The following is a 21,116-nucleotide window of genomic DNA, read 5'->3' as shown; positions in this document are numbered from 1 at the left end:
GCATTCCTCAAGAAGGATCATCAAGAGCCTGGTGGCATCATCTAGAATATCTAGGGACCATGTTACTGTCACCTGGGAGCTCTACTAAGGTGATTGAGACAAGCCATCATGAGTCATCGAACTTAGTTTATTGATCACAGAATATAAATGTAGGCTACATAGAAGGGAATATATCAGCGTCCACTCAATTAGTGTGGGAAACCTAGTCTTAAAAAGAACTCGGGTGTTGAGGGCGCCCTAATACTGACAGACACTCCCCCAACCTTGCCCTCATACTTTGGTCCCCACTCAGATTCTCTCTTCAGGAATAACACGCCCCTCCCCCAGCTGCTGGGCGTATTGGCTGCTGTGAGCTCACACTTTGTTTCTCACGGGAACTGCCACAGAGCACTGTTCCTTTACCAAGGAACTACTCCCACTAAGTGCCAGCTTGTGGTCAATGACTGGATGGTATGTGGAGAAAAGGTCCAGCCCCAATCCGTCAGCATGGGACAACCCCCTAGTTCCAGAGCTCCTTAGAGGATTGGCTGAGGCCTCAACTGCAACAACTTGGCAGGTCAGCTCCTCTGCTTTCAACTTCCGTCTTCATGTCCTACATGTGTGTTTCCCGAGAGCACTCTCCAAATGAAATTTTGCAGTCGACACCTCATCTATCCCTATTTTCAGGGAAGCTGATTTAATACAGATATTGTCATCATGGGCTGGCCTATTGTGTTGGCACAGCATGTGGTTACATATATTGACCTTCTGGTCAAAAGCTTGCCCAATTTGATGTTCAATATTACCATGGTCAAACCATTTCTTCGATTTAGTCCTAAAAGCCTATGTTTTGCAGGAAAGTTTCATAGCAGAAAACAAGCCCCCACATAGAAGACAGTCTAACGTATAGATAAGATTGGATGAGCTGCAGGCAAAGGGGAGGGAGCAAAGATCTCCTGCAGCCTGCTCGGGAGGAGAGTGCATAATGGGGTTCCCTGAGCTAACTGGTATTGTGTTTGTGTAGGAGGTTGTATTTGTGGGAGGAAGGAGGAAAGTCGTGGAGGACAGTGGGTACCTGGAGTCAGAGATACTGAGAGGACAGCAGTGGAAAGGGAGCAACTTTGACAATTCTGGCTTTAGGGTAACGCTAAAGTGAATTTACTGTTGACCACTACAGCCCACAGAAGAAGTTTCCTCTTTTGGACTCCTTTTCCCACTCATTTTAGTACTAAATCTTTTGTCTTATGTCATTTAAATCTTTAATAGGAGTATCCTTTCCTCATACTTCTTTTGAACACTTACAGGACCAGCACAGAACTATGCACATCACAAGGGTTCAATAAGTACCTGCTGAATGAATGAGTGAGTGAATGACAAGGTAAATGTAAGATGGAAAGATTACCAGGTTAGAAACAAACACACATTTATGATCCAAAGGTCCTATAGCTATAGTTTCAGAAACATTTAAAATGTGGGATTTAATACAATGTTTTTTGATAGGAAGCAATGGATAGATAGAGTTCTATGCTGACTGACTCCAAATGGTATTTTTGAGATGGCACTTTTAGTCGCAAATTGCTAATCATAGAACTATCTTGTCACAGGAGATAACAGAATTCATGTAATTTCAGTACATGCCACAGCTCAGTGTGAGAAAAGAGACCCACTGAAGTTTTACATACGTTCTCTAAACTCTGAGCCCTAAATGAATTCTTTTTGTTCAGGTGGTTCCGGAGGCCCCTTCTCCGATTGAACACAAGGTTCTGCCTTGAAAGAGAACAGAGGTGCGGGCTGCAGAGCACTTCTGGAGGCTGACATGGCTGTAAAATGACTCCATTTCCAGATGAACCAACTGGGCTCCTGTTTCTCTTGGACAAAGTCTTGATACATTCCTTTGTTCTGCCTAATCCCATGGACCAAATACTCAGGTGAAAACATTTTTAGGAATAGTCTGAAATGAGGATAATAACCATTTCCTTTTACCACGCTCCACTTTTCCAGGAAAGATATTTCTTCTTTAACTGATGCTTATTAAGAACATTCCATACTTGCTTCTTCCTCCAAATCAAATGTTGAACTAAAAAATATTAAAATCAGTTTGCATGGATTCGCAAAGTAAAAACCTGTGGGCTAAATCTTCTATAGGATTACTTAAAACAGATAGAAATGTGAATGAGTGTAATCACGAACTGAATAATGATCTCTTTTTAAAAGGTTAAAGCATTTCTGTTTGCAGCGCCTCCCCTGTAGCCACAACCCTTGAGGTGGTCTGCAGTGACATTATTCATTTGAAGTGGGACAAGCTATTTAAAAAATGCATATTTAAAATCACATTCAATACATGGAATCTATGTTGAAAAATTATTAATCATTTATAATAGTAAGAGCTTGATTAGCTAGAAACATTAGTTAACCTGAAATGCATTTGTCACACTCTGTGGTTCGGTAGGACAGATGTTACAGAGAGCTGGTGAGGATAGTGACAATATCAAAAGCAACTTCCAGAGGAAAAGTTTTCTTCAACAAAGAGTATGGCCTCTTTGGCTCATGAAAAATATATGATTGAACTCTCCAAAGTTTTAACCCAGTGAGCATGACTGAAGTAATTTTGGCCAAGAAAAATCTCAATAATGCTCCCATAGAATATTTCTTTTTTTTAAACAAAATAGCTTTCTGATGAACTCACCATGTAATTCAAGTTACTATGTGGATGAATGTTTTGTTTGGAACTAAGATACAGGAGTCAATTATCTTTTGGAGGACATATTTTAAAGACAGTTTTAGTTTCAAAGACTTGTATGAAGTCTTTTTTTTCCTGAAGATAATCAGGTACCAGAAACATTTAAGTAAAATAAACAAGTAAACAAGTAGAATACAGCAAAACAAAATAAAAATATCATTAGCACTATTGGAGGAGAGTGGAAACCATGCATTTAAATAATTGAAATATAAGTTGAATTATCTCATCTAAACTGTAAGGGGATTGTCCATTTGACCAGTAATATTAAAACACAGGCTGATCATTAAAAAGTCCACAAACGATAAATGCTGGAGAGGGTGTGGAGAAAAGGGAACCCTCCTACACTGCTGGTGGGAATGTAGTTTGGTGCACCCATAATAGAAAGCAGTATGGAGATTCCTCAAAAAACCAGAAATAGACTTATTCTATCATCCAGCAATCCCATTCCTGGGCATATATCCACGGGGAACTCTAATTCTAAAAGATATTTGCACCTGCATGTTCATAGCAGCACTATGTATAATAGCCAACACATGGAAGGAACCTAAATGTTCATTGCCAGATGACTGGATAAAGAAGTTGTGGTATATTAAAACGATGGAATACTACTCAGCCATAAAAAGAATAAAATAATGCTATTTGCAGCAATATGGATGGACCTGGAGATTGTCATTCTAAGTGAGGCAAGCCAGAAAGAGAAAGAAAAATACCATATGGTATCACTCATATGTGGAATCTAAAAAAACAAAAAAGAAGACACTAATGAACTCATCTACAAAACAGAAACAGTCTCACAGACATAGTAAACAATCTTATGGTTACAGGGGAAAGCAGGTGGGAAGGAATAAATTTGGGAATTCGAGATTTGCAAATATTAACTACCATATATAAAAATAGATAAAAACAAATTTCTTCTGTATAGCACAGAGAACTATATTCAATATCTAAAAAGCTTTAATGAAAAAGAATATGAAAATGAATATATGTGTATGTATGTATAACTGAGATATTATGCTGTATACTAGAAGTTGACACATTGTAACTGTCTATACTTCAAATTTTAATAAAAGTCATAAAAAAACAGGCTGTATATGAGGACCAATAACTTAAATTGCGTTCATGTTGCATTGTCCATAACCAGCTCTTGTTTCTCAAACCAATGCAAACTAAAGGGAGCAAGAGGTTTTTAGATTTATGTTATTCTTTTTTTAAAATATATTTTTATTGAAGTACAGTCAGTTTACAACGTTTTGTCAATTTCTGGTGTACAGCACAATACTTCAGTCACATAGGAACATACATATATTTGTTTTCATATTCTTTTTCACCATAAGTTACTACAAGATATTGAATATAGCTCCCTGTGCTATACAGTATAAATTTGTTGTTTATCTATTTTATATATATATTACTTAGTATCTGCAAATCTCGAACTCCCAGTTTATCCCTTCCTCCCCTGGTAACCATAAGTTTGTTTTCTATGTCTTGAATCTGTTTCTGTTTTGTAAATTAGTTCATTTGCCTTTTCTTTTTTTTTTTTTTTGGATTCCACATATAAGTGATATGTGGTATTTTTATTTCTCTTTCTGGCTTACTTCACTTAGAATGACATTCTTCAGGTTCATCCAGATTTATGTTATTCTTGACAGCTTTCTCTGCAAGGTAAATAATATGACAATAATCAGTAAATATCTAATAGTGCTTGAATCCTTTTGCTTCTCCAACAAGAACAATACAATGAACTGACGAACCCAGATCTGAAGTTTGAGAAGGAAAAGTGATCTAATTTTTGGACAGAATGTTCAACAAACTGATACATTTGAATTTTTTGGGAGGGAGGCATGCTGAGAATTTTCCCTTTGAAGAACAGAGAGACCACATTTGCATCCTTCTATATGGATCATACCTGTGAAGGCAGTTGAGGTGAACAGCTAAGTGCTACAGTTTATTTATTGATTGGCGCAACTTTGAATGGTTCTGTGAGACAGAAGTCTTTAGCTATGTGTGCCATTTAATTTGAAAATTTTAATCAAATGAGCAATTAAAATGGCTCTCTTCTAAAAGAAAACTCATTATTTTCCCCAAATTCTTAATTTTTACTTATGTGATTGCTCAGAATTTAAGCATGTATTTTAAAGGTAAGTAGATGAAGTTACTTCCCTTCACTATGATCTATAAAATAGATCAGGGAATAGTTTTCTTCTCTGTGTGACTCTCTACCTTTTCTATCTTTAATTGAATTGTTCTGGCTAGCTGCTGTGATCTGTTGTGTCACGGGGATGAGTAGAATAATTTCTTAATTGGGGTCTGAACTGAAAACAGCTTTTCCATCAGGCAGAAACAAAGGTGCCACAGCAACTTCTGGGTCAGATTATGAAACACAGTTGTGGTTACCCAAGGACATTTATGCTTAAACTCTTCCATGGCCAGTGTCACTCACAAAGTTAGTGTGTTATGACCCTTTCTTTTTGAAGCCGTTTCCCGAATAACAATATCTCCAAGTCTGTCATTAATTGCTTCTTATGGTCAGAACCAGGACCTCCCACACTGACTTATTACAGATCTTTGCAGATGATAATGAGATTCAGACATAGCATGATCCATATGCAGTATCCTGTCAAGAAGCTGGGTACCCAAGGATGGAAATGCATGTCTTGAGTTGTCTCTTTCAATTCCCATTTTGCATGCACCTTTGCTGTCGTGACTTCCAACAGTCTTGTACATGAAGAAATAGGTCTGCAAGGCTTATGTTTGGGGAGAAGGAGGAAAGCATCACTCTCAAGGCAAGCAAAAGGAAAACTGCAAAACAAGTGCCACTGAACTCATATACTTAGAAGTTTCTGATGGAATTGGAGAGCTTTTTTTTTCAAGACAACGTTTGTATTGTGTTGCAAGACAGTCAATACAGGGTTCAACTTTATTACCTGTACTCTGTTTACTCAGAAAGTAGATCATATGTACATAAAATCCCAAGTTCTTCTCTTCTCTCAAGCCTACTCTTTTCTCAAGAATCCTAACTCAGATGATGACATCAGCATCACGTAGTCCCCAGGTCATCGCCTCCAGTGTTGGTCCCTGAATCATGGCGATTCTACCACCCAAACATCTTTTGAGTCTGTTTGCTGTTTTCTACCCTCACTGCCATAGAGAAGATTCAGGTCCTCATCATCTCTGTCCTGGACTACTGCATAGACTCGGGTTGTCCTGATTGGCTCCATTTACCTCCAATGCACCCCTCTTCAGTCTGTTCTCTACTCAGATTTGTCTTTTCAGGACAAAAGATTGATGGTGTCCCTTCTCTCTTTTAGAACCTTCCTCAGCTCCTCACTGATGACATAGCCTTTTGTTCCATCTTTCATATTCATTTCCCACCCCTTCTCCACACACCTAAGTCACATATTATGCTCTTTGTACTTCTCTCCCCCTCTTGTGTATGCATCTGTCTGTGTGGAATGCCTTTCACCTTGTTGGTCTTGTTTTGTTTTAAGATGCTGTTCCAGTATCACATCCTCTAATTCTTTTGCTGTTTTCTCTAAGCAGAGCAGGTTGTGCTTTTCTCGGTTCTTCCAGTGTAGTTCGTATGTCTTTCCAATTTTACTAATCATTTTATCTTCCAATTATTTGATTATGTTTTGTTTTTCTCTTCTATGTACTAAACTACTGGAGAGAAGGGGCTATCTTATTTATTATTGTATCTCCAGGCGTAGCACATTGACTGATCCAGAGCTGCCACTCCATAAATGTTTGATGAATGAAGAAATAAGAGTTGATACGTTCCTGCAATTTATTTATTAGGTTTGTATAGGCTATGGCATCAGCAGCAATGTGCTGTTATGCACAATAGTGATAACAATAACATAACCAGAATTTTCTTACTACTTTGTAGTCCACAGAGGAAAGCCACGGATATGCATCTAATTTGCCTGAATTCTGGAGATGAAGTCGCATAATTCCCCAAAATACTGGATGAGAAAATTGTACATGGCTCAGGAGAACAATGTATTCTTTGACATTAGCTACGAAAGCTTTCTCAAAACAAAAATGTAAATTCTCCTCGCCTCTGAGCTTTTTTCCCCTGTCCCTTTCCTACAAGAGATCACATTTTTCTTTTTGTACACACAGTATTTTTAGAGCACTCTGCTGTTACGAAGCATTCCACAATCCCTAGTTAACCTATTTAGATCTCAGTGTTCTTATCTGTATAATGAGGCTAATGGTACTAAGCTGTTCTCCCAAGGGATGTTTGATTAAATATGTTTTTTGACATTGCACAGACCTTGCACATATCAGCAAAGATTTTCAAAATAAAATGTTCTATATGCACAGAAAATTGTTTCGTTTGGCATTGTCTTAAAAGCAAGCACATTTCCGAGAGGAATGTTTGCACCATCAGCAAACATTTCTAAATGGATCTAAGGTAAAAATTGTTATGACTGCAGTGAAAATTTTATTTGGGGTTGATAAGATAGGCAAGTATTTCAAAACATCTCCACCCATAATTTTTAATGGGAAAAGCAAGGCTTGGGGGAATGTGAGATAATTCTATCTTTGCTCAGTATACTGGCTGTTACAGGGGATTTTCTAATATTTTTTACTCCAAGACAGGCCTCTGTTGGGTTGTGTCTTCACACAGGACCTTGACAATTCCAGTGGGAACAGAGCCCAGAATTCCTGATGGCATGCCCTGCTCTGACAATTTTCCTGTCATTCATGTGGCAAGAAGGCCTGGGTTGATCTCCCACACATGCAGAGCTAGACTGACTTCAGTAGATGGGGTCTCTTTTTCTATAACTGGTTATTCTGTCCATCTGACCTCTCTTTTGCCTCTACTACTTTTTTGGTGACAATCGCCAGTTTTTCTCCTAGCAAGAGATAGACCAGACAGACAGAGAGGAGAACCCTATAGAAAAGGAGAAAATGAATGGAAACCAAGAAAAAAATATAAACAAAACATATCCTAAAATGCTTCTGAGAGGCTGAAAAGTGATAGCATGAATTTAGATCCCTGCCCCCCCCACCCAAATTACAGGGTAATATTCCAACTCACACTTTCTTATCATCTGTCTCAAACCTAGAGTCAATTGTCAACAGGTGAATAAATGAATACTTGCTTCAGTAAAGCTGATGTGAAAAACAATGGCAGTCTAGTCAGCGGATGTAGCAGAGAGAAATGTTCTGACTCCAGGAACTGGTTATTGTCAAGCTCTGACCAAGCCTCTTTTCTGTGCTTCCGTAACTTGCCATGCAACAGAATCATCTGGAAAGATCTCTAAACATTAAGAGAAACCCTTTTCATTGAAGCAAAATATACATTAAAAATACATATATTGTAAGTATAAACTTGATGAATTTTCAAATTACTGAACTCATTACCCAGCATAGTTTAGAGAGTTTTTGGTTTTGTTTTTAAGATGTAGCTTTCAGGACTTTCTTCCAGACCCACTGAATCAGAATCTCAAATTTGAGGCCCAAGAATCTGTATTTTTAAGTAAATTCCTCAGGAGACTCTTTTGAATCCAGCTGGGCACTGGGTCATATATGGGAACCACTGTCTGGATCTCTAGGCATGCGAACTGAGCAGGGAGAGAGAGATTAGGGTAAGTCATGGAGTCCTGGAGAAGGAAAAATAGGGAATTCCTCGCTTTGGGAAGAGTTCTAACAGTTGTCTGAAGAAGAAACTATGGCAAAAAAAATTTCCTCTTAATTCTCAGTATTAATTTACCCTTTATTATTTAGTGACAGAGCACTAATTTTCAAAAGAGGCATATAGTTTACCTGGAATAAAGACTAAATCTTGGCCTCTCTTGCAGCTAGATGTGGTTATGTAACTAAAATTTAGCCAATGGGATAAAAGTGAAAGTGTCATATAGGTTGAAGTTGAGGTGTCCTCTTCTTGACCCTTTCATTCTAGCTAGTGGCTGGAATATGGAAGTACTGGCTGGGGCTCTAACAGCCCTTTTGATCCAGGTGGATAAAGGCAATATGTTATGGATGATAGAACAGAAAGCTGCAAGGAGCTTAGGTTCCTTACAATTGTATGGATTTCATAGCAACTCTATAGTACCAATTCAGAACTTATAATAGAATAAAATATTTTATATTTTGGCTACTATTAATTTGAGTTTTCTAATACTACAGCAGAACCTAACCCTAGCGTACAGAGGGTTTTCCTGTTCTATATATCTATGTCTGAAGGACCCCAAGAAGAGGTGGTGATTGCTCAAGAACATGGTGTTCTATTATTTGTCAAGAAACAATTGAGAGCAAGTTTGGGTTCTGATAATCAATTCTTAAATAAGATAAATGTGTTCAATTTTGTATAGTAGGAGCTTTCTTTATAGGAGCTATTTCTGTGATTATCCCTTTCATTGGCTTCACGTGGACCAGGTCCTATCTGGCGTCTGGAGATCTTTGATGGGATTCTCCAAAGAGTGGCTTGTCTTTGCAGGTGAGTGTCAGCCTTATCGTATCATACTTTTAGGGGAATTCTCTGAGTTACGGCAAGTTTCTAGCAGCAGCTAAGGGTACTAGGCCCAATTCCTAAAGAGGTGAAGCTGGCACAGGTTTGGTGTGTTGTCAGATCTTAAGCCAAGATAAGCAGGAGTGGGCTCTCATGGCAGCTCCAGTGCCATTGGGAGGCCTGAGACGTGAACTGATTATTGGGATGGAGCTGGGGCAGAGATAGGGAAGAGCAGCAGGTCCCTGGGCATCAGAACTGACTCCAGCCTATAACAGAACCAACTTGAAGGCCCTACTAGCTAGTGCCTCAGGTTCCTAGTGCACATATGTTCTCTACCTTGGTTGGATATCAAACAGGGCTGAGGTTACTAGTAGAAGATAGCACTGCCTGAGGCTGAAATGGGTAAGAGAATGATCATTGTCTGACTTTTTGCAAGTTACTTAACTCTTCCTAGCCTCGATTCCCTCTTCTGTAAAATTGGGATTAATAATAGCTGGCTCAGAGGTAGGTATTCCATCATGGATTAAAAAAAATTATGTGCAAGGAATTTGCAAATTGTGATGAGTTATACAAATGTAAATTATTATTACTATCTGGGGAGAAGGATAGCAGCAATTTAACTGTGCAGTGCGAATCTCCATAGCATTTAAGGTGAGATGAGTATAATTCATTCATTTGCAATGAAAGAAGGTAGATTTATAGAGTCAGGATATAATTACTAGATTTGTAAGCTGGTCAGGAAATTTTGTCAGAGAGATACTGTATTCTTATTTGAGAAGATGGAAGGCTTTTAAAGAGAGCATGTGACGGATTTGTTTGCTTTTTAATCATTTCATAGGCCATATGTTTTATCTTAGGGAAGCCATGATTCATAAAAGTACAGTTATGATCCATGAGAATGAAGAACGGCATGTTGAGAGCTATTAAATATTGTGTGATGTTCAAGACAACCGTTAAGGATCAAATACAAGAGTCAAGAGTGCTTGCTTTTTGCCGTAAAAGCAGCATTGGGGCATATAGGTTTACAATTGTATTTGTGGTAATAAACCACATTTTATAGGCAACAGGTGTAGCTGACTTACAGCCTAAATTGTGTGAGGCTGTGCTGTCAGGCTGGCTCTAAAGGGATTTGGAAAGATTTATGAGACTGAGTGACAGCCAAGGTGATTCTTGAAATTGACTTTTTAAGGTGTCATTTTGGTGAATGACAGGTTATAGTTACTAAAAAAAAAAAACCCTCATAATAATAAGGAGTTTGCATTTAAATGGCAGTAAGGCTGTTGAGTTTTAAAAAGCTCATTATTTAACTAGAGGTTGCTACATTTTGGACATTCGGCAAATCTAATTGGCTCTGAGCATGTGGCCTGACTTCCTCAGCCATTCAGAATCACTTCTTCCCCCAGCCAAAGGCCACATGTTCCTTCAAACAGGGTTGTAATCTACCCTCACTGCTTAAACAGACTTTGCTCTTAATTAGTGTCTTTTCTAACTATTGCAATTAATTTCAAGACAAAGAAATCAGCTATGCATCAAAGGAAGAGAAGGAGGAAGAAAAAAAGAAGGATGAATGTATTCCATGCTCCTGTCAGAAGAGCTGCTTCTCTTTTCTTCCCTCTCCTTTTACCAGGCGTCCCGCTTAGGGGCCCCCACACTTGCTCCTCTCCCTGAGATAAATCATTTAATCTCTGCCCTCCTCTCATGTTTCAGACCAGTCAGCTAGTCTCACAGAGGCTGGCAGCATTTGAACTTCGCATTTTCAGGTTAAATAACTATTCTTTTCTTGCTTCTTCTTCTTCTTCTTCTTTTTTTTTTTTTTTGATTGGCTGTTAAATACAATATCGTAATCCTCAAGAACATTTTAGAGGGAAAAAAAAAGCCTGTAATTCTCCTCAACATAGTTGTTTCTTTTTTGTTTACTTCATGCTGTTAATTCACTTGTTTATGTGACAAATAAAGATTGAGAGGCTTCAAGAGCCCAAGCTCTGTTCTAGACGCTGGGGATATAGCAGGGAATAAGCCACCCTGCCTTCCTGAGGTTTTCATCTGAATGTGGGGAGAGAGCAAGTAAACAAACAAATGTTATGTCAGATGGTGTTGAGGTCTAAGGAGACAAATAAAACAGGGTGAGGGTTGGGAATGTGGGGTTGGGTGGAGAGGCTCTGATTTCCTTTCTGTCTTCTTCCAACCACACACATCCCCTGACTCTCTACTCTGTAAGACCATGTATTCTTCCCCCTGAAAAATGCCAACTCCCTCCAGTCCCCTCTGCCCCCTACAAAACCCAACCCATAAATATACATTTAGTGATATGGAAACTTTATCATTTCATAGTATTCTAGGGCATTTAATGCAACTAACACTAACAAGAGGCTTGATGCTAACTCTTAAATGGAGAAAATTGGAGGACATAGACATAGAAAGAGAAGGCATCAAATAAGAGAGGAAACTGGCAAAAGACAGAGGAGGAAAATTTCTAGTCATTAAAAGTTTGCACTCATATATTAACCTCTGAGGATTTGGGGCAAGATGAGATTGTAGGGTAGAGGAATCCTGAGATAAAGTTAGAAACAAATCAAGTAAGATTAAAAGCAGTTTATGTCAGTGTTAATAGTCTTAGCCAACCTGTGTACCATTGATTGTTCCTATTTTGTATAAAGTTCCTGGGTTCCCTCTTTCACTCTCTTGTCCTATAAAACAGTCAAAAAATTAAAAATAGGAAGTCCTGCCTACCTAGAGATGTCAAGACTAGTAACAGTGTGAGAGACACAGAAACACCTTAACTGAACAGTCTAAACCAGAAGATACTAAGCTCTGATTTGAGCCCTTTTAAGAGTCTACTCCAAGTTGAAAACGAGTGGTCCAATTTACCCTGTCCTCTTTAAAAACAAGTATAATTTTACATGACTAATAGGCATAAAAATAATGATGAGAATCATTACGTGTAAAATTCAGGAGCCCCATTTAGTCTGGGAGCCCATGTGCACCAGCAGAATCAGCTCAGCATTTGCAATAGGCAGATTTGGATTTGAATTCTGGCTTTACTAGGTACTCACCGACCTTAGGCAACTCAGTTAATCTTGCTGGGCCAGTTTTCTAGCTGGTGGGGGGACCTTCCTGGTGATGAAGGTGACTTGTATTCAAGGGCCTAGTCTTGACTTAGATTGAACCATACGACGTTGCCATTTCGTACCTCACAGGCTGTCAGATGCAGCAGTTTCATGCGGTATACACAGGTTGGTATATAGTGGACACTCAATTAAAAGTAGCCTTTATTACTGCCATGCTCATTCAGTATTTTAAAGATTTATTTACTTGAAAACATTAGAACATTTATATATTGATGAAGGCCTTTAGGTGTCCAAAAGATAATCATACATAGTACTTTATTCTTTTCTTTTTTAAATAGCAGCTTCACTGAGATGTAACCCACATTTCATAAAATTGATCCTTTCAAACTGTACGATTCAGTAGTTCTTAGCATGTTCACAGAATAATGCCACTCTCATCACCGTCTAATTTTGGAAATTTTCATCACCACCCCACCAAAGAAACCCCATAACTACTAAGTTACTCCCTGTTCCCCACTCCGCTGAACCTCTGGCAACTACTTATCTACCTTCTGTGTCTGTGGATTGGCTTATTTTGGACATTTCATATAAATGGAGTCAGACTACATGTGGCCTTTTGTGACTGATTTCTTTCACTTAGCATAATAGTTTCAAGGTTTCTACATGCTATAGCATATATCAGTATTTCATTCCTTTTTATACTGAATAATATTCCATTGTACAGTTATACCACGTTGGGTTTATCCATTCATCAGCTGACGGACATTTGGATTGTTTCCATTTTGGGGCTTATCATGAATAATGCTGCTGTGAACATTTGTGTACAAGTTTTAATGTAGACATACGTTTTCAATTCTCTTAGGAAGGGAATTGCTGGATCATATGGTAACTATATGTGTCACACTTTAAGCACTTTAAACAACAAGGTCCTACTGTATAGCACAGGGAATTATATTCAATATCTTGTAATAACCTATAATGAAAATAATATGAAAGGGAACATATAGAATATTCTTCATTCTAAATAGCTAAAAATTGAGTGATTCTAGCAGAGAAAATACAAGATGAGCTTGGGACATCTGTTTGCAAGAAAGCACAGGGTTAAAAATATAAAAGATGGGGGTTAGGGACTGAGACATTATGCTGGACACCAGAAATTGACACAACATTATAAAATGACTACACTTCAATAAAAAAGGGGGGAGGGGAAAGATGGGGGCATATCAAAGGGACACAGGAGCCAACCTAGAAGAGCCACCAAGGACCAAACCTGGAACAATCTGAACAGCAAAGGAAATAGCATGGTATTGGATCACAATCCAGTTATAAAATAAATATGCATTAGTCTGCACTGATATGAATGAATGATTGAATAAACAAATAAATGGGAGAGAAGAGACAAATCTTCCCTAATGAAGAATTCCAAATAACATAGGATATTCCTCTGTCTAGAAGGTGAAGCTTGAGTGTGGGCTGGACTTAGTGGCTTGCTGCCAAAGAATAAAGTATGGAAAGGAGAAAAATAGTAACTTTCTAGAGAAGTCTGGCAACGGTAGCTTAACCAAGTGATCCAGGTTAATCTCACCAGCAATGTCATGTTGAGATTATGTGTCCCATGATGTGATATGACTTCACCTATGAGGTATTCTTCCCCAAGTTCCATAACCCTAATTTAATCACGAGAAAATGTCATGAATGCAAATGGAGGCACATTCTGCAAAATGCCTGATCAGTACTCCACAAAAACGTCAAGGTTACAAAAGATAAGGAACACCTGGAAAACCATCCCAGCGCAGAAAAGACTAAGGAAGCAGGACGACTGAATGCAATGTGGTATCCTGCCTGGGATTCTGGATCAGGAAAAGAACACTAGTGGGGAAACTAGTGACATCCAAACAGTAACATACCAATGTTGGTTTCTTAGTTTTGGCAAATGTACTGCTGTAATGTCACATGTTAACATCAGGGCAAACTGAGTGAGGGGTATACAGGAAGTCTGTACTATCTTTGTAACTTTGCTGTAAGTGTAAAATCATTCCAAAATTTAAAAGTTTATTTAAAAATTAGGCTGCTACATGTAAACACAAGTAATACATTTTAATTGAAATATAACTATACACTCCAAACACGTAAAAATTGTTTAATGAAAAAAATTGAGTATAGGAATGTTTAGCCAGGAAATTCAGATGAAAGAATTTCTTATTGAGACTAAATGTTGAGATTGATCTAAACTGGTGGTTTCCCTGGATTAAATTCACCAGGGAATTGTTTATCTTTCTATCAAACTGTCTAAAGTTACAAGGTTGGCTGCCTAAAGCAGCAGCAAGCTACTGCAGCAACAAAGATTTTTAGCATTTGATCCCCGGCACCGAGCACTTAGGGCAGAGTTCTGTTGTCTTCTTCTGTGGATTAACTTATCTCTTCTTAAGCAGTATCAGCATTTACCAAATTAGTGAGTTAGGGTTACGACGAAGAAGATATTCATTTCCCTTAGTCTCCTTTACCTGGAGCTGCTAAAATACACCTCCCACATGCCTGCTGGCTGATCTCATTCCTAGTTCCAGACTCAGTTCTCCTGTCAACAGTGCTGACTCCCACAGCTGTACTCTCACGCTTCTCCCTGGAGTTTCAGCCTTGCATATCTGACTCTTTTCTGCACATAAACTAGCTGTTCCCCTGGTATACATTTGAGAAGATTGCAAAGTTAAACAGAATCTCTTGCCACTTTTATGTTAAAATTATTCCTCCACCTATATTCTCTTCCTCAAGTAAGGAGTATCAATCTCTCAGGGCAAAAAAGAAAGCTGAGAGTCTTCTGAGTGACTCTGAGTGACATCCTGGTATAGACATTGGTTGTTTCGCCTCACTCCTGCCTTTTCGGTCATGGACTGAACCGTCTGCCTGCTCACGGATTTTTGACTTTAATCCTGGATATCCGCAGGCTTTACTTTTTGCTTCTTCCCAGTCTCCCACTGAGCGAGGTGCAAGTCTCCATCATCAATGTAGAAGGGATTGTTTAAACCAGGGGTAACCCATTTTTTTCTGTAAGGGGCCAGATAGTGAAGAGTTGAGGCTTTACAGACGATATGGTCTCACTACTCAACTGCTGTTGTAGCACAAAAACAGCCACAGACAACACATAAATAAAGGAATGTGGCCAGTTCCAATAATACTTTACAAAAACAGGCAGCGGGTTAGATTGTGAGACATAGTTTGCTGATGCCTTATTTAAATGATAGCATTGGAGGAGACTGTCTATGATAGTAGGCTGAGAAGACCAGGGGCTCTGGGAAGAATCTAGAAGAACATCAATGTTAAAGTAGTTGTCTGGGGAAAAGGAGAATAGGAAGAGTATTCAGAGGGGCAGGGAGAAAATTAGGATATAGATGTCTCCTCAAAGTCCAAGAAACAGTGTACCGGCATCATTACTAAATGCTTGCAGAGAGACGAAGCAGGATGTGCTGAAATCTGGATGCGCTTGGGCATAAGCCATCCTGAGACCACAGTGCTTTGCAACAAAGGTAAACAGAAAGCTAGAAGTAGGGCAATGTAAGCAGAAGTCCAATCTTGGGGAAGATTAAGGGTAGAAGGAGGAATAAGTGAACTTCTCAGGGTATCTAAGACCCAGGGCTTCCTCAGTTCTGGATAGCAAATCGGTGTTTTAGAGCAGTGGGATTGTGAGCTACATTGCTTTACTTTTTAACCTAAAAATGTAGATACATGTCCTGAAAAAACATATAGACGCTGGCTTCTTGATAAGTTATTACTGTAAGACATCACATCTCAGTTCTGTGTCTACTTTCTGATGGGGAAACTGGAAATAGAAAGTTTCTGGAAAGCTTGACATCATGGATAAAACCAACCAACAACCAAGCAACCCCTAATTGTGACTCTTAATTTCCTTCCCTGGCCCTGCTTTTGTGGGGGTGAGGGGGGCAATCAGACAATTTGAGAAGAATTTAATTCCATGCAATGTATCTAAAAACCCTTTTCTGTTGTCATTATCTAAGAACATGATTGCACTTGGTGTATCATAATTAGATTACAATAACATATATCCACTGAATTTACTTTTAAATGTTTTTACTTTTTTGACCACAGAAATACACCATTCATCTTTAGAGTATAAAGACTGAAGTAATTTCACATAATTAATGGTTTTGAATATAAATCTTTCTTTTCATAGATTTTAGAAATAATTTCAGAAAGAAAGAGCTAATAGCATTCACTGGAAATCTCACCTTGAACATTTTATTCATCATTCATATGATTACATTTTTCAATTAAAAAACATACTTAAGATGGAATTCTTGTTTTTCCTTTATCTTCTTTTTCCATGCCCTTATACTTCTGGGGCATAGACTTGAAAGATTAACCACTCCAGAAACATCCTGGAGCTCAAATCATGGTAAATGACCAAGAAAACCCCATGACCTTGCTACTTCTTTGTTCTAGGAATTCTGCTCTTTAGTTCTTGGAAAACATGAGAAGTGGATTAGTGTTACAGTCCAAGGTTTACTTGAGAGTCAAAACAGAGACACTGAGAGAAGCCTGTGACTGCTCGTTTTGCCTTTTAATCAGTGGGAATAGAGCCTGGAACTGACCGTTTTACCTCATTAGTGGAGCTCTCTGACCACACCTCTCTCTTTAATTCTTTCTTGAGTGAATTTGTAATTTGCCTTTGGTTTCTGTTTTTAAAACAACAGATTGTGAAGGATCAAAGAGAAACTGGATAATGACAAGGAATAAGAGGTAAGTTAGTGACATCTTTGTAGAAGGAATAGTAGCTATCTATACACAGTGTGATTATTCAGAAGTAGTCTTTTGAGAAATGACTACAGAATAAATTCCGGTACAATGAACTAAGACCAAGTATCTTTTTTATTCTTTAATTCTTATTCAGCCAGGAAGCTTTTATTGAGCATCTACTATATGTAAGACTTGGTAAAAAGAGAAGTATAAAATAATGGATAAGAGATTGAGATCTTAAAGTCAAACAGAACTGTATGTAAGTCCCTGGCTCTACTACTAACTAGCTGTAATGAGTTGAATCATGACCCCCAAAAGATGGGTCAACCAGAAACTTCAGAATGTGACCTTACTTGGAATAAGTCTTTGCAAATGTAATTAAGGTGAGGCTCTTAAGATATGATTATCCAGGATAAGGGTGGGCCCTAAATCTAATGACCGAGTGTCCTCAGAAGAGACAGAAAAGGAGAAGACACGGAGGTACATAAGAAAGCTACAGGAGGTTGGAGGCAGAGGCTGTGGCTTCTGCAGCCCCAGGGCAAAGAACATCAAGGGCTATGAACCACAGGAAGCTAGGAGGGCAGCTTGGAACGGGTTCTCCCTTGGAGCCTTCAGAGGGAACCAATTTTGCCAACATCTTGATTTTTGGACTTCTAGCCTCCAGAACTGCAAAAGAATAAATTTGTGTTGTCTTGAGCCACCAAGTTTGCAATAATTTGTTATGAAAGCCCGAGGAAATCAATACATGAGCTGTGTGACTTTGGGGTTAACCTTCTATATCTTAGTTTCTGCCTCTATAAAATGAAGAGAATAGTATTACCTACTCACAGAGTTATTGTGATGACTCAGTGAGATGGGACATGTAAAGAGCTTTGCACAAAATCTGGTACAAAGTAAGAACTCTGAGTGAGCTGGCAGTTATTATTAAGGTACTTATGGTTCAGGTTAAATTTCTCATTTATCAAAATTGAGGTTACTTGGATAATTACCTACCCTGACTTTGTTTGTTTGGGAGATCTTTTACCTTTAAAAAAGGAAGAAAAAGGAAAGAGAGGGGATAACATGAAGATGAATTGCTCCTCCCAATATAGCTCATTGCAGGAACCATATGGACCATAGAACATCTGCTCTTGTGACAAAAGCATAGTGTATATTCCCCGAGGGGCTGCCAAAGGCTTGGTTAGATCAGTAAGGACTTGCAAATATTGTTTACAGACTCTAATGCACTTCTATCAAACTAGGTCATTAGTGTCTCTCCAAGATTATGGGAATCCCAATAGCCCTTCAGGGCAAAAATGTGTAGAATTACACCCCCACCTCTCAAAAAAAAAAAAAAAAAACCAACACCCTCAACATATTTAGTCTTAAAATTGTGCTTGTGGGAACTATTTCCTTTACTTAAGTCTGTTTTAAAAATTATCTTTAATAATGTGTTAAAATTTTCTCCATAAAGTTCTTATAGATATGTGTTAGATTTATTTCTAAGTTTCTAGCTTGCTTCTATTTTTAAGCTATGTTTTCTGGTTTGCTAAGTTTTTTTGTTTTTTGTTGTTTTTGTTTTTGTGTTTTTTAGTGACTGGGGTAATGGATTTTACCAGATTCTTTTACTGCATCTACTGAAGTGACGTGTGTTCTTCTTTGATCAGTTAATGTAGTGAAATACATTTATGTGTTTACTGTTGTTAAACAGCCCTTGTGTTCCTGGGATACATCTATTTTGGTGATTCATTCATTCAAAAAATAACATTGATGCCTATGTATGTTCCATGTGGTATTCAAGGTGTTGGGATACAATAATGGGGGGGAAATAAAACCAGAAATGACTACTTTCATGGTAGTATTTGAAAGTATTAGTGTTTTATACACAGCTGGATTAACTTGGCTAAATTTTGTTTACAATTTCTGCATCTATGCTCTTGAATGGAATTGACCTGTAATTTCACTTGTTTGTCTTTCTCATCTGTGTAGTTGCTCTCTGCTGGGTCATAAAGCCCAGTTGGAAAGTCAGCTTGCATATAAGCCCGGGTTTGATTTAGAGCCTCTCTCACCAGGTTCTGCACTCAGGACTGACAGTCTTACAAGTATTTTGTCAATGATTGAAGTAGCACACTCAAAAGTTATAAAGATTGCCTCCAAAATCCAAAATGAAGCCCCACCCAGTGTCACACCACTTTTTGAGTGGTAGGGGCGAAAGATGCAGCAACTTGTTTTTCTCTTCAGAGGGGACGGATAGCTCAGTGTGTTCTAGATCACGGGAATCCAGAAACTTTACTGAGGTGATGGGCTGCGGGATTTTCACGGGGTTTACCTTCCACCTTCTGGTTCGCGTTCTCACACGTGTTCTCCAGGCCTGTGTCAGCACAATTAGCATCACTTGCACTTCTTCCGATTTATAAGCCGTTTTCTCCCAAATCAGACTGTGTACTTTTGAACGTGATGAGATTGATCTTTGTTATGAACCTGGTGACAACAAGGAATATTCAGGCTAATTTTTCAGGAGAATGAGTGCCACCTTGTAAGGCAGCTGCCTCAGATGAGGTTATTACAGGGTGTTCAGGCAAGGAACAGATAATCTCCCTAGACATGTAGGGCAGGCTCCTTCCGCTGGCAAGAGACTCTCAGAGTGACTTGGTGGTGGTGATGGTGGATGGAGGGGGTGGTTAAGATTCTCAGTGTCTTCTGAACCCAAGCAGATGTCCCTATTGCAAATTTCAAGTCTCATCCCTATCCAATTAGTGCCTTCACTTTTACATGAAAGACTAAGGGAGGCTATGAATACAATTTACATTGTAATTCTGCAACTAGTGTTGTTAAATTTTGTGTTTAACTTTCAACAATATTTGCCCTGTGGCTACCAGTAATAAGAGATTATTATAGGGATACTAGAAATTCTCTGATAATCTGTGACTTAAGCTGAGTGTGTAAAGGCCATAATTTCCTTTCTGCAAATGCTCCAATGCACTCAGAAGAATCCATTCAACGCCACAATTCTTGTAGTCAACATTACTTCATTAACGATCAAGTAAAGCAATCACTTATTTCTCCAAAGTACTTAATCCAGTAAGAACTTCATCTTAACCAATCACAGGCATAATTTGATTAATTGTAATGCCAACACATGAATCACTAGTATTCCATATTCCATTGTCAAGGCACTACATTCAAGGCCAAGGACACAACCAAATCAATACCCCAGATCATATTTTTAAAAACTTTCCCTTAGAAATACTTCTGGTATTAATTTGTATGTAGTTGGTGTCTCAGGAGACAGAAATGATACCAGTTATTTTAACAGAGATAATTTAATATAAAGAATTATTAACTAGGTATTAAATTGATAATTAGGGAACTGAAGAGGCAGAAAGAGAACACTAATACATCATGAAAGTAGCAACTGTGGGAGCAACTGCCATCCTTATGGCTGGGCAATCAAAGGGGTGACCTTGGAATTATTAAAATTTAAAAACTTGTGGGGAGAGGCCCCCACAGAGCTGGAACTCAGTCCTTTGGGAAGGGGGCACAGCTGGACTGCCTCTGACCTGACATGTCTGAACTTGAAGGGGAAGCCCTGTGGAGGTGGGGCCCAGACCTCTGAGGTGGGGACACTAGCCAGTTGGTGCTGGTGTCTCTGAGGGAGTGTAATGAAGTTCGTCTTGCAAGGGCTGGAAGAATTGCAAACTGAATCCAACTGCTGCTACAGGAAGGACAAGGTTGCCAGGGTGTAAGGTGATATTTACAGGAACCAGAAGCAGAGAGGAAGCAAACAGGAAGTGCAAGTCCTTTCTCCCTCCTCCAGCCTTGCACCCTCCCTCTAGTGTTGCCTGATGGCAGTCTGACTGACTCCCTGAGCAGAAATGAGGTTTGCAGGGTCCTGGCGTGGGCACCACAAAGCAGAGAATGGAAGGATGGGTTTGGAGTTACGGGACAACAGTACAGACCCCTGTTTGACTCTCTTTCTTCCAATTTTCTATTACTCTGAGTGTAGGAGATGGCAAAGCAATGAGAGAACTAAAGAAACATATTTAATAACTATTAGAAATAATTATTACTTTGATAAAAGTAGCTATTTGTTCAGAAAAATCCAATATTAAAAAACAAAAGCCTTTGCAGGGAGGGTATA

The 21,116-nt window shown here is 38.7% G+C and overlaps 1 long non-coding RNA gene across 5 annotated transcripts in view; it reads left to right on the top strand.

The window, feature by feature from the left end:
• The window catches only part of LOC116668535, a 37,836-nt gene extending 19,022 nt beyond the window's left edge, over window positions 1–18,814 (top strand). Inside the window, exons 4-6 of one of the 5 annotated variants that reach the window (XR_004325661.1) lie at window positions 1,704–1,907; window positions 16,954–16,999; window positions 18,570–18,814. This is a non-coding gene — a long non-coding RNA (uncharacterized LOC116668535). Of the gene's footprint in view, window positions 1–1,703; window positions 2,278–6,420; window positions 7,039–16,953; window positions 17,000–18,569 lie in introns of those variants that run through there. The other 4 variants (XR_004325664.1, XR_004325663.1, XR_004325662.1 and 1 more) reach the window with 4 other exon arrangements.
• Window positions 18,815–21,116: the final 2,302 nt, after the last annotated feature.

The sequence above is a fragment of the Camelus ferus genome, chromosome 14, assembly GCF_009834535.1.
Source record: "Camelus ferus isolate YT-003-E chromosome 14, BCGSAC_Cfer_1.0, whole genome shotgun sequence".
Taxonomy (NCBI): domain Eukaryota; kingdom Metazoa; phylum Chordata; class Mammalia; order Artiodactyla; family Camelidae; genus Camelus; species Camelus ferus.
Note: the sequence above shows the minus strand (reverse complement) of the source record. Positions and strands in the feature narration are given on the sequence as shown.